Genomic DNA, 13730 nt, shown 5'->3' with positions numbered 1-13730 from the left:
TTGCCTCACCAAAGAAGTTAAATCAGAAATCTATTTCTCAAGGTTGAATGTACTTACCTCATTAACCTTCTTAGGTGTGTGATCCATTCTCATTCCAAACTGCTAAGAGTTTGCTGCCATGTTAGCAATCAGCTTCCTTGCCTCTTCTGGTGTCTTGTCAACCAAAGCTCCTCCACTAACAACATCTATCATACTACGGTCCATTGGTAGAAGTCTCTCATAGAAATATTGAATCAAGCGCTGCTCACTTATTTGATGATGGGGACAGCTTGCACACAATTTCTTAAATCGTTCCCAATACTCATACAAACTCTCTCCATTATATTGTCGGATGCCACAAATTTCTTTTCTTATGTTGGCAGCACGGGAAACTGGAAAATACTTCTCCAAAAATATCTATTTCATCTCATTCCATGAGTTGAAAGATCCAGAAGGAAGGTAATACAACCAATCCTTAGCTGTGCCTTCCAGTGAGAAGGGAAAAGCTCGAAGCTTGATTTGATCCTCTGAAACTCCTTGAGGTTTCATGCTGGAACACACAACATGAAATTCCTTGAGATGCTTATGTGGATCCTTACCTGCAAGACCATGAAACTTAGGCAATAAATGGATTGGTCTAGATTTCAACTTAAAAGCAACATTTAAAGTAGGGTATTAAATACACAAAGGCTGTTGGTTTAGATCAGGAGCAGCCAACTCTTTCAAAGTTCTAGCAGCCATGGTTTCATTTTCAGAATTTGAATCCGAATCCAAATCCGAACTTAATTCCCTTAGAGATTGGACTCCTTCAGATGTACTTGGAATCTGCTTAGCTTGCTTAGCTAATTATCTCAACTGTTTAGCTGTTTTTTCTACTTCTGGATCAAAGATGAACTCACCAAATTGAGAAGTTCTTGTCATAAAAAAAAAAATCAAAGTAAAAACAAAAAAATGCCTCAAAACCCTTGAAAACAATCGAATTTGGCCTCAAGAGGGTGGGGCCAATAAATTTATTGGTCTTGATCAGAGCATCATTTCCTTAAAAAAAAAGTATGAGCCGCCCTCTTAATTCAACCAAAAATCTATCGATGAATAGTAACACCATAATTTTTACCGAAAACCTGAAAACAGCAACACTTCACAAACAAAATTAATAACAGAATATCCTAACATTAAAAACACAAAATCTAATAAACTTCAGTCCCCAGCAACGGTGCCAAAATTCTTGATGGTTGTCGATTCCACCAGAAATTAAATTAAATGAAATTACCAGTTATAAAATATTTTCTGCAATAAGTGGTAAATCCAGGTCAAACCCTGGAGACTGAATTACTAAATTTCATGCACTTGTGTAATAGAAAAAGAAACAAAAGTTGGGGCGGGCGCTTGTAACACCACATCGGAAGAAATCAAGTCCAGAAATTAAAGAACTAAATTTAGATATCAAAATCTCTATTTAAACAAACTTCAGTCCAAGGTAATTCACATTCCAATGCATTGATTCAATCATAGACAAAAGAAATATAATTATCTCTTATTGAATACTTAACGTAGATTTACCAAACAGCGAGGTAAAATCCCTAACTTCCCTATACTCATCAATTCGAGCCTAGCACTCTTATTGACTCTAATTATTAATGAATTGGTATTAAGCAATCCTCATCAAATTAATAACTGCTTTAAGAAAAGGAAGTAGTTAAGCTGAACAATAATTTATAAAGTATAAATCATTTAATTCACCCTATTGTTTCCTTAGGTTATTATCAAAAATTTGGATCATAATCAATAAAACCTAATTGCTACTCATGTTCAATCTTACACAAAAATTACAGATTATAAAGATGAACTAGCAATTGATCACATCAAATAATTAACTAATAGGCCTTTTTAGCAAATCATTCAATAGATCAAAGACAATGAAATCAGAAAACAATAGATATTCAAAAGGACATAAATTAAATTAAGAACTTAGTCTCACAAATCATGCAAAAGAACTAGAATCCCTTGAACTGAATTAAGAACTTAGCCACTCATGTTTATGGCTTACAGAAAATTTAAGAAAAATAAAGAAGAAATCTAAAAAGAGAATAGAGAATGAAGGTCTTCTATGGTGTTCGAAGGTCTGAATGCTTGTCTCTTGGCTGTTGCCCAAAGATGGCTTCATAATTGAAAACCTAATCCCAAAGATAAGAACCAAAATTGGAAAAGTTTTGAAATTCAAAAGAGACAGATTCGCAGCTCTGAAATCACTGCCATTTTTCAGCCACTTCCATTTCAAATATGTCTCTGCCTTCTTCAGGAAAGTCGTAGCCCTATTTCTTAGCTTTCCAACGGGTACTCATTTGCCCAAATCCAAGGTCTATAGCCCAAGTTATGGCCTAAAAACCGAGACTGGTTCTGATAGAGTATCTAGCCCATAATGACAATTTCATTGCTGTTTTTGACAATTAAAATGGCCTCATCTCACTTCCAGCCCTTCATAGAAGTTGTAAAGGTGGCTCTTAAGGTTCAATTGGGCTTTGGCTTGCTTCATTTGGACATCTAGAACTCCAGATACAAAATAAATACAAAAATTTGTCATGACACATCAAGTCTGGGCTTCTATATTAGATTCATAACTAATTTTGACAACCTTAGGGACTGATCTGGGCTTTGGTCCCTCTTTGTCATTTGTAGTGCTCTGACTTAGCTTTTCATTGAATTAAATAGCATTGGATTCGGAGACCCACAACTTCAGAAACACGTGAAAAACACAACAAAGGTTAAATTAATGCAAATGCTGAAAATTTCTCCATTTAACACAATTATTTCAACAACTATCTAAAAATATGTCTAATTGATATGAAATGCCTAACCAACTGAATTAAACATAAAAACACACTAAAAACACTAAATGTGATGGGAGTAAAATTAATAAATTATGCACTTATCAAATATGAAAGGATTTTAGTGCATGATGATGTATGATGAAAGGTTCATTTTAAGATATTTCTTATAGCTAATTGGGTGGCCATGACATGCTATGCTAGGTGTCAACCATGGTCTATGAGATGCCTAAAATGATTTGGTGAAATCATTTGTCGATTGGAAGAGTTCTAATGATATTAAGAGTTAATATCATTTCTCATTATCAGTTAGTAATGAGCCTAGTAAGTCACACACCTACACAAGTTAACCACCAAGTTAATTATGATTTAATTTATTAATTAAAGAGTTTAATTAATTAATTAAATAGATTTAGTTTGCAATAAGATTGCAAAGTCCCTAGCATGACTTGAAATCAAATCTTAAATATAGGATGTATGATAAAAGTTGAATTTATATTTAAAGAATTTAAATATGAATTTAATAGTGAAATTAATTAATGGAGATTCATTGATTAATTGATTTATATGTGATATAAATTAAATAGAGAGAGAAATTAATATTTTGGGTTAAGAACTCAAAATTCAATACAAGGGCAAAATGGTAATTTTACATGGTGACACGTGGCACCTATTGATGTGTGCCATTTATCTTCCATGTGATGGAAGATGAAATTTAGATAATTTAATCTTGCCTTGATAAGTGGATTAATGAGATTAAGACAACTTAAAAGCATGATTGAATTGGATGATGACATGTGGCAACCATTTAATGTTTTTGTCTCTTGTATATAAATGGAAGATAAGAAGAAAACTCAATCTTCTTGTTCCTCTCTCACCTTAGACGGCAATAAGAGGGTTTCTCTCTCTTTGTTTTTCTTCCATTTATGCTTGAAAGAAAGCTTATTTCTTTCTTGAATCAAAAACTCTAGAAATTGTTTCTAGCCACCTACATCCATTAAAATATCACCTAAAGCAAATACCCTAATAGTTAGTGGTTGGCAATGGGTTATCAAAGTTGAACTTGGAGGTAGCTTGTGGTGGACAAGCTAAAGGAGCTACAAGTGAAGCTCTTGGAGGCTACCTAAGGGAGTAAGAAGTGTGATTTAGTGCCTTTGAGGTTAGTCTCCTTCAATACCTATTAAAGCTAGGTTTGGTTTGATTAATAGTTAATCAATAATCCTTGATGGCAAATGAATATCAAATGCATGTTAAAAGAGTGTTTTGACATGCTTTAGGGTATTAGTTGTTAGCTAGGATCATAATACACTTATATGTTTGCATGAAATCCTAGAAAATTTTTGAAATCCAACCTCTAAGGCCCTAACTACGCTTCCCAAAACTGCCTTCAATCTTTCCTTGGGCACAATGTATTAGTAGATGGGATCAGGGTAGATCCAAAGAAGATTGAAGCAGTAGTTGAATGAAAGCCTCCCAAAAATGTAACAGAGGTCAAAAGCTTCTTGGGATTAGCTGGATACTATAGGAGATTTGTAAAAGGATTCTCCCTTATAACAGCCCTACTTACTAAGTTGCTACATAAGAATGTCAAGTTTGACTGGAATGACAAGTGTCAAATCAGTTTTGAGAAACTGAAGGCTATACTCACGGAAGGTCCAGTGTTGACACAGCCAGAGTCAGGAAAAGACTTTGTGATCTACAGTGATGCCTCTCACAATGGGCTTAAGTGTGTTCTAATACAAGAAGGGAAAGTAGTTGCCTATGCTTCCAGACAGCTAAGGCCACATGAAAAAAACTACCCAACACATGATTTGGAATTGGCGGCAATACTATTTGCATTGAAGATATGTAGGCATTGCCTATATGGTGAGAAGTGTTACATGTACACTGATCACAAGAGTCTAAAGTACTTGCCAACCCAGAAGGAACTTAATCTGAGACAAAGGAGATGGATTGAATTCCTTAAGGATTATAACTGTGTGATCGACTATCACCCTGGAAAGGCAAATGTAGCGGCTGACGCACTTAGCAGGAAGTCCATGATGGCTTTGAGAGCACTAAATGTTCACTTGTCCTTAGTTCCAGATGGGACTATTTTGGCTGAGTTGTGTGTAAAGCCAAGCTTGCTACAGCAAATACATGAAGCACAGATAAAGAATGAAAAGTTGATGACAATTATGGGCAGAGTTAAACAGGGGAAGGAGACTGATTATGAGCTGAAAGGAGATGGGTGCCTATTTTATAAAGGCAGAATCTGTGTACCAGGAGATGTGGAACTGAAGAAGAATATCTTGAAAGAGGTGCACAGTAGCTTCCATGCTATGAACCCCCAAGAAGTACCAAGATGTATCATGACCTGAAGGCACAGTACTGGTGGCCTAGAATGAAAAAGGAGATTGGTGATTTTGTGACCAGATGTCTGACATGCCAGCAAGTTAAAGCTGAGCATCAGGTTCCATCAGGGTTGCTGCAACCTATATCTATACTAGAATGGAAATGGGACCACATCACCATGAATTTTATCATTGGGGTGCCATTGACACAGAAGAAGCATGATACCATCTGGGTGATTGTGGACATATTAACAAAGTTAGCACACTTCCTACCTATTAGAACCAACTACTCACTGGACAGATTAGTAGAAATCTACATAGCTGAGATAGTACGGTTACATGGAGTGCCAACATCGATCATATCTGATCGAGACCCGAGGTTAACTTTGAGGTTTTGGAAAAAGCTATAGGAGTCGTTAGGCACTCAACTGCACTTCAGTACGGCTTATCATCCTCAGATGGATGGATAGTCTGAAAGGGAAATTCAGGTAACCCTTAGAACTTAGTAAATTATTATAAATGTTAAAAGATTGATAATAATGACATGACATGAATGACATGATAGGTGCTGGAAGATATGCTTCAGAGCTGCATTATTCAATAATGAAGGAAGTTGGGAGAAGTAACTTCCTTTGGTAGAGTTTGCTTACAACAACAGCTACCAAACCAGCATAAAAATGGCTCCATATGAAGCATTGTATGGGAGGAGATGCAGGACTCCCTTATGCTAGGACTCCCTTATGCTGGACAGAAATGGTTGAGGAGAAAGTAGTGGGCCTAGACCTGATGAGACAGACAGAGGAAAAATTGAAGCTAATCAGAGACAACTTGAAAGTCGCCTCAGATAGACAAAAGTCCTATGCTAACCTGAAGAGAAAGGACATAGAGTATGAGATTGGTGAAAAGGTATTTCTGTAACACCCCTATTTGCATAGCCTGGTATATGTTACTGTTACTGTTTCAGTGATCGGTGTCGGTCCAGACAATTAAGAGAATTAGAACCAAGTCTAAGACACCTAATTAAGCCTTGAACATAAATAATTAGTAATTGTCAAATAGTTAAGTATAAAGAAGAAAAACAAAGTATAAAAAGTTAAATGAGCCGGGGGTCACAACGAAGGGTGACCTTCTCGGGAATGATTGCGAGGTTAGTCTAAACTCACATTTTGAACTGTAAAATGTGACACCACGGTCCTTAGGACTATTGCGAACACAGTGGAAAAGAGAAAATCACGAAAAAAGAAATGTTAAGCCTGTCAAATAATTAGGTCAGGGATCCGAAAGAAATATTGAATTATTTACAAACCGGGTCTAACCGGTAAGGGGCAATTTGGTCAATTGAACCCTAGAGTTGAGTCTTGACCTAACTGTCAAATAAAGTCGAAGAAAAAAAATTTCGGAATTGGGAATTAAATTAAAGAACTAATGAAAAAATAAATAGAAAAAAAAAGAGGAAAAAGAAAAAGTGAAAAGTGATGACATCATGCATGATGTAATAAACATTATAATTAAAAAATTAGATTTTGGATAATTATTGGTCTTCCATAAGACTAAAATTCATAAAAGAAAGAAAGAAAAAAAAAACAACAAAAAGCCCTTCTTCTTCCACTTTGTCGTGAACCTTCTCTCCCCCTCCAAAAACCACCATGAAAGCTCACTTTTGAAGTTGAAGAACACCAAATCTCACCATAGAAAATTATACTACCATAACTAAATTTTGTTTGGGCAACTAGAAAACAAGGGTTAAGGAGAAAGAAAGAAGAAAGGAAGAAGTTGAAGAGGAAAGAAATTTCTGCACTAAGGTTAGTGATCCAAACTTGAAACTTTTGGTTTAATTCTTGTGTTTATAGTTAAATGAACTTAGAAATGAACATAAAATCAAATGAAAACAAGTGTTGGAGGACTATATGTAAATTTTGGCCAGCTAGGGTTTGAGATGGGAATGCATGAATTTGATTGAATTAAAAGTGTAGGTAAGCTTGTGTGAGTGATGGAGTGGTGTTGGTATGCTTTGAATTAGTTAAATGTAACAAAAATATGAATTAGGGTTTGGACCTAGGGTTTTGGAAGACAAAACTTTGAGAATTGGTCAAATGGTGTGTTTGACCTAGTTGAGCTAAAAAATGGTCATTTGTGACAAATTGAGGTATGTTGGAAGTGTTAGAATTAGGTTTAAATTTGGATTGATTAGGGATATGCTGCAGGCAGCATGACCAAGGTCCTTTCAGGGACCAAAATTGAAAATTTACCAACCCAATTAGTGTGAGGCCAATTGGGAATGAAACTAGACACAAAGTGACACATTTTTCATTTAGGAATCATGCCCAAAAAGTGACTATAGCATAGTGAACAAATTGGCCAAATCCGGAATTGGGGGCTCTCCCTTGTACAAAAATGACTAAATGAACAGTATTTGTTCATTTGGCCATAAGTTGGGCTAGGCAGATCTAAATGACCTGAAATTTTACCAGTAGAAAGCTGAGATATAGACCTACAACTTTCATGAAGAACACAAACTCAAATTATGCCCTTAACTAAGTCATTTAGCAACCCAAAGTTAGTGACCTAAAACTGCCAGAACCAGTTTGGTGCCCAGAAAATCTGGGTTAAGTCCAATTCGGCAGCCATGTTCAAATGGCTATAACTTGAGCTACAAAACTCCAAATTGAGTGATTCAAAAAGGGAAATAAAGTTAAGATAATAAGGAACACTTTTTATGAAAGAAACTTAGCCAAATTCTAACAGCAACATGATCAATGGAAAAGTACAAAATAGGACACTAAAATTGAGAATTTGCAATTTTGCCTAAAAGACTTAAATTTTGAGAAAATGACCAATAACCAAGAAGTTAGGTAACCAAAATGCGGTATATGGGTATAATTGGATTTCCCATACCTATTAAGCATAAGAAAGTCAATATTTTGACTTGAATAGTGCCATAAATAATAACTCCGAAATGAAAATTTCCAAGATCATTAGTTTAAGTATATTTAGGCTAGAATTAAGTATTTATGAATTAATTATTAGATTTATTATGAGATAAGTTACTGAAACACTATAAATTGCGTGTTTCAGCTGAAAGAGACCTAGAAAAGGATAGAACAAACTGAGTCAAGGACTAAAGGCGACTCGCATTAGGTTTGTGCATAGTAAACCTTAATTTATCGTTTTCTCATAAAAATTTTGTTTAGTTATGCATTGTGAAATTATTGTGTTAATTATGGGTTTTGAGAACTACTGTGTTGCCACTTTGAGAATGGAAATTTGACTTTGGAAATTGATTGTGTTTTGCATAAAATATTTGAATAACTTGATTTAAATTGTTTTTAATTCACACTTAGCATGGCAATATTAATATGTTCCTCCTCCACTTGTGGGGTGAGTTTGATATTTGATCACTTTCCTCCCTCTCTGGCTTCCCAGTCTGAGGGGTGAGTTTGGATGAGTACTCATTAGCTAGCTAGCCACCTCCCTCATTAATTTCGATTAGTGGGGTGAGTTTGCCTTGTCGTGGTGTACAACACAGCATGTTTGGAAATTTTGTGTCATGGCCTAAGTTGTGTTATTAATCGGCAACACTTAAATTGTTTGATCAAATTTGTGTTATATTAAGTTTTGAAATTTGTGAAATGTTTAAATTATGATTTGTTATAAATGTGATTTGAAAAATTGTGAAATGCAATTATGAGATCTTTGAATTATAAATTGTTTATAAATGTTTTATGTTATGCATTTTATACTTTATTGTGCACCACTGAGTATTTTTATACTCAGCGATAGCTTTAACTTTGTACGGGTATTATTTTATACCCAATGTAATTTAGTTTGATGTAAACAAATATTGTTCATATGTATTAACGTAAAGTTGAGCAGTTGTATTTATAAATTGTAATAATATTATTTTTTGGATTTTATATCTGTAAATTAAACTTGCGAATGTTTATTGAATGTAATGTTAATGGAATTATTTTTAAATGGTTTGATCTGAGAATTTTGTGTTGACTTGAGTTGACTTGGGTTGGGAGTTGTGAAATGAAATTATTTGGAAGTGTTTTTCACAGGTTTTGAAGAACTATTTTTTCAAAATATAGACGGCACTCTGCCAAAATTTTTATAAAATTCACGAAAAAATAAAATTGGACAAAAATCTTACTAAATTTCAAATTTCAATTAAATGTTTTTAATTCCTACCTAAATGCTCACCACTTTCAAAATGTAAGAAAATGGTTTTAAAATCCCTTGTAGTATATTTAACGGGTTACTGGTAGGCGAAGTACGGTAATTCATTAGATGTACTACAGGATCATGTTACATCTTACGGAAGGGTAGGGTGTGACATGTTTAGTGGTATCAGAGCAAAGGTTTTAAAATAAATTTTGAACTGTGAGTTTGAAATATTTTGTCGGTAAATACAACTGCTCAAATGTTTGATACATATGACATATTTACATCATGAATATGCACTAAAGGAGGTCAACCTCCTTGTGGTTGTTATCAGAGAGTAGAAAATTTCCAAAAAATGAAATGGAAGAGGAAGATCATTCCATAGAGCAATCTGTCGAGGCTGAGGCCCGAGGAAAAGCCCCAACACTCCAGAATGTGAGTGGGTCAGCCACTCCAGCTCCTCCTCAAGCACCGCAGTTCCCTGCTCAGTTTGCACAGTAGATGGCTGTGTTCTTTCAACAAATGGTGGGAAATGTGCCACCACAAGCTCAGATGCAAGCACCTACAACACAATCACAGCCCTCGGCTTGGTAATATGAAAAATTAATGAAATTTGCGGCCACCGAGTTTAAGGGTACTGTGGATCCACTGGAGGCAGAACAATGGTTAAAGAGAATGAAATGGGTTTTCAGAAAGTTGCAGTGTGTAGAAGAGTTAAAGTTCAAATATTCAGTATCACTTCTGCAAGGGGATATGAGTGGTGGAAGACCATCCCCCACAGCCTGGTAGAGCCACCAGTCCTCACATGGGTAGATTTTTTGAGAGAATTTCGGCAAAAGTGGGTCCCCGATACTTATGTAGACATGAAGTTGCAAGAGTTTTTAAGTCTGAAGTAAGGGGACAGAACTGTAGCAGAGTATGAGCGGGATTTCTCTCGACTAAGCCACTATGCCGAAAGTTTGGTCACCACCCCCAGAGACCGGTGTAAGAGGTTTGAGGCTGGGTTGAGGCCTAGCTTGAGAATGCAAGTGATAGGGTTCTGACACCAGAATTTTTCTAAATTAATTTCACAAGCCTTGGAACTGGAAAGGATATAATCAGAAGGGGCAGTGAAAAAGAGTACGGAAGAGAAAGAGAAAACAGAAAAAGCTACTAGTCAAACTACAAAAAGTAGTTTGGGGAAGAGAAAACATTTTGGAGGATCTAGTTCATGCGAATCAGGTAGAGGTAGATCTTCTGGATAGAAACCACCCCAATCCGATTAGTAATGTAACACCCCTCACCCGTCTACAGTGTAGCCGAGCAAGACGTGCTACACGGCGTGCCGGAGCACCTGATCTTATCTGATTTCATTATAGTTCTAGATTTACTTGTTCAAAAACTTTATCTGAGGTTTAGGCTATTTTTCTATTATCAAAATCTGACTAATTTGGAAAATTCAAAAATTTCAATGATAATCCAAAGAGAGTGCTTGTGATAATTTGGACTAATGATTCTTCCAACTGCCAAAAACAATTCAATATATACTCAAATTCACAACTCATAATCAGTCTCAAAATTTTTCATACTCAATCTCAATCAGAATCATCATGATCAGATACTTAACTCATATATCAAAATTCTTACATTTTATTATTTTGCATAATTTGCCAACTAATTACATAAATTTGTCAAGTACAGGATGTACAAATAATTTACATTATACTTAGAATGAACAAAATACATAACATGTATAAATATGAGCCCTATCTACATGCATTGCTGAGGAGGTGAAAACCTTGAACTCTTCTGACACTTCTGCAGATCTGGACTTCAAAAATCTCAGTCGACAGTCTACTGGTTTTACCTTCAGTACCTGCGCGAGGAAGCAATTCCATCGCGCTAAGCATTTCTGCTTAGTGGTGCAATAGTATAACAAGAAATAATATATACAAATAAAGAAAGAAATAAATCATAATTTGGATACTCGAGAATCAATTTAATTTGGTATGGTATTTCTAGTATCAACGATCTTATATACTAGTTGGTTCCTCTTTGGAAGTGCTTAGTTTATAACTTTTCAGTAATACTACCCGGTATACAAATTATTCTAACTGTATTGTATTTCAAGTCTTTATGATTCTGCAATTTATATTTTTGTTATGTTGCTTTTGCTAATTTCTTTTACTCATTCATTCAATACTTAATTTAATTGTACTGAAATTTCATTATACTTAACTTAACTTAGCTTCCTGAATTGAATAATGTTTTAAATGACTGCCCATATAGCCTATACACTGATCAGATTGGATAAACGGATATACTAGCACTGGGTACCTAGTACCTTAGGCATTAAGCCGAGAATAATAACACAAACTGTATAGCCATAGGCTATTAAAATCATAATATGGCATAATAAGCCATAAAACACAGTATGACGTAAAGTCATTCACAGAATAGCTGTCAGAATCCTATTGGCATGCCAACCTATCCAAACTAGTCAACTAGGCAAACTAGGGCATATTACGAGATTAAATATTTATTTCTTTATTTTCAGGGTTTACTGGTCATTACACAATTCACTGGTCAATAAAAATATTGACCTTTTTATACATCATGGATAAGTTGATTCTAGTATCAACATGTCACAATTTGCATTTCAATATGCTGCCAATATAGTGCAATTTACCATTTTTACAAGTTGGCATTCCTTGCCAAATTGCTTCAAGCATCATTTTATGTAATTACGAATTTTCAATTTTAGTGTGCTAGATTGGTCTAGCTTAAAGTCCTATTTCCCTTGGTTTTTAGCTTCTGGTCAAAGAAGCAAAATTGTAGCTCTATGTCTTATTGTACGCGGGGCAAAATTTCAGGTCATTCTAAGTTGTATAGACCAACTTATGGTCAATTTACTAAAGTTGGGCAGATTGCACCTTTAGTGCAAAATTTGGTCAATTTCTCAATTTTTGTTTGCTAGATTTGTCTAGCTTAAAGTCCTATTTCTCTTAGTACTATTCCCTTCAATTCATTTCATTAGTCAACCTATAATGTTGACCCTTGATGCACTCTACGTGTGTCAATTCTAATGTTACCAATATGTCACATTTTATAGCCCTTTAGTGTTGGTATATGTTACCAATTTCATTTCCAAGTGTATTGCATTTTATTGCAATTTACTGGATTTCGGTCTACTATTTTGACCTAGCCGGACGACCTAGTTCCCTCGGTTTTTGGGTTTTGGTCCAAACTATAAACTTGTAGGTCTATGTATTATGGAACGCGAGGCAAAATTTCAAGTCATTCTGAGCTATGTAGACCAAGTTATGGTTATTTTACCATTGCTGGTCAAAATGTATCAAAATTGGTCACTTTAGGTCATTTTAGGTCATTTTAGGTTCGGCCAGTTTTTGGACCCGAACTTGTGCAAGCTTTTTGACTTGCTTATGGTCATTTCTAGGCTTGGGTGTCTGCATAAGACTTGTAGATATAAGTCTTAACTATTCATGGTCAAAAGTTTAGGTCAATTGGACCTGTTTTGAGTGAGTTATGGCCTAAACACTAACTGCTGCCCAAATGGTCAGTTTTCAGGCCTTAAATGCACTAATCCGGATTTGGTCACTTTTTAAGGTTAGTTTCTAGGCAGAATTTTGGCAACCTTTCTACATGAAAGTTGGCCTATTTGGTGTCTAGTTTCACCCTCCATTGGCCTCATACCAATTGGGTTCACAGTTTGGCACTTATGGCCTAATTTATGTGCTGCCTTCAATACACAACCTGCACAAAGCTCATACACTCCAAATTTAATGTTCCCTCTCCTCCTCATTACTACAATATTCAGTCAACAACGCTTCCATACATCTATTGTACACAATTCCAGCAACAATTCTGGGCAGAATGTTCAAGTACTCAATGCACACAATTCATCATTAAGTTCAACATTCACTTCCATCAAAATTCAACATACTTCAATGTCAATATTACACATACACTTCAACATATTCATACTTCAATGTCACTTACACTTGCTGCCCACAATTTAACATTAGCATATACCATTAATAATCACATGTTCACACATAAATTCATACTATTAGGGGCTGCCAAACATGGCAGTTTGCTCAAGGCATCAAGGTTCCATTTCACACCCTTAATTTAAACACTACATGCACATACTTAAATACAAACTTACTACAACTTTCATTTGAATTAATCAACCTTCATTTTCATTCATTAGAAGTAAAAATAACTCAAGCTCAACAAGGGTTCATGGCTGCCCAAAATGAAGCAACAACACAAATCTCCAATAATTGTTTCAAACCATAATTTAAATTTCTCAATTTCAATCAATTCAAGTCCTATCACTTCCCATACATATACCCATATCAAACATCATCTTTAAACTCATCTACATCATTTAAACACCTCAAAATCCCATGAATGTCTTGGCTGC

General features: G+C 35.2%; 1 non-coding gene across 1 annotated transcript; it reads left to right on the top strand.

The window, feature by feature from the left end:
- The first annotated feature begins 250 nt into the window (after positions 1 to 250).
- LOC131173504 (small nucleolar RNA R71) lies at positions 251 to 357 on the top strand. Its single transcript, XR_009143820.1, has one exon. It is a non-coding gene; the product is annotated as a small nucleolar RNA R71 (small nucleolar RNA).
- Positions 358 to 13730: the final 13373 nt, after the last annotated feature.

This window comes from Hevea brasiliensis, chromosome 14 (assembly GCF_030052815.1).
Source record: "Hevea brasiliensis isolate MT/VB/25A 57/8 chromosome 14, ASM3005281v1, whole genome shotgun sequence".
Lineage (NCBI taxonomy): Eukaryota > Viridiplantae > Streptophyta > Magnoliopsida > Malpighiales > Euphorbiaceae > Hevea > Hevea brasiliensis.
Note: the sequence above shows the minus strand (reverse complement) of the source record. Positions and strands in the feature narration are given on the sequence as shown.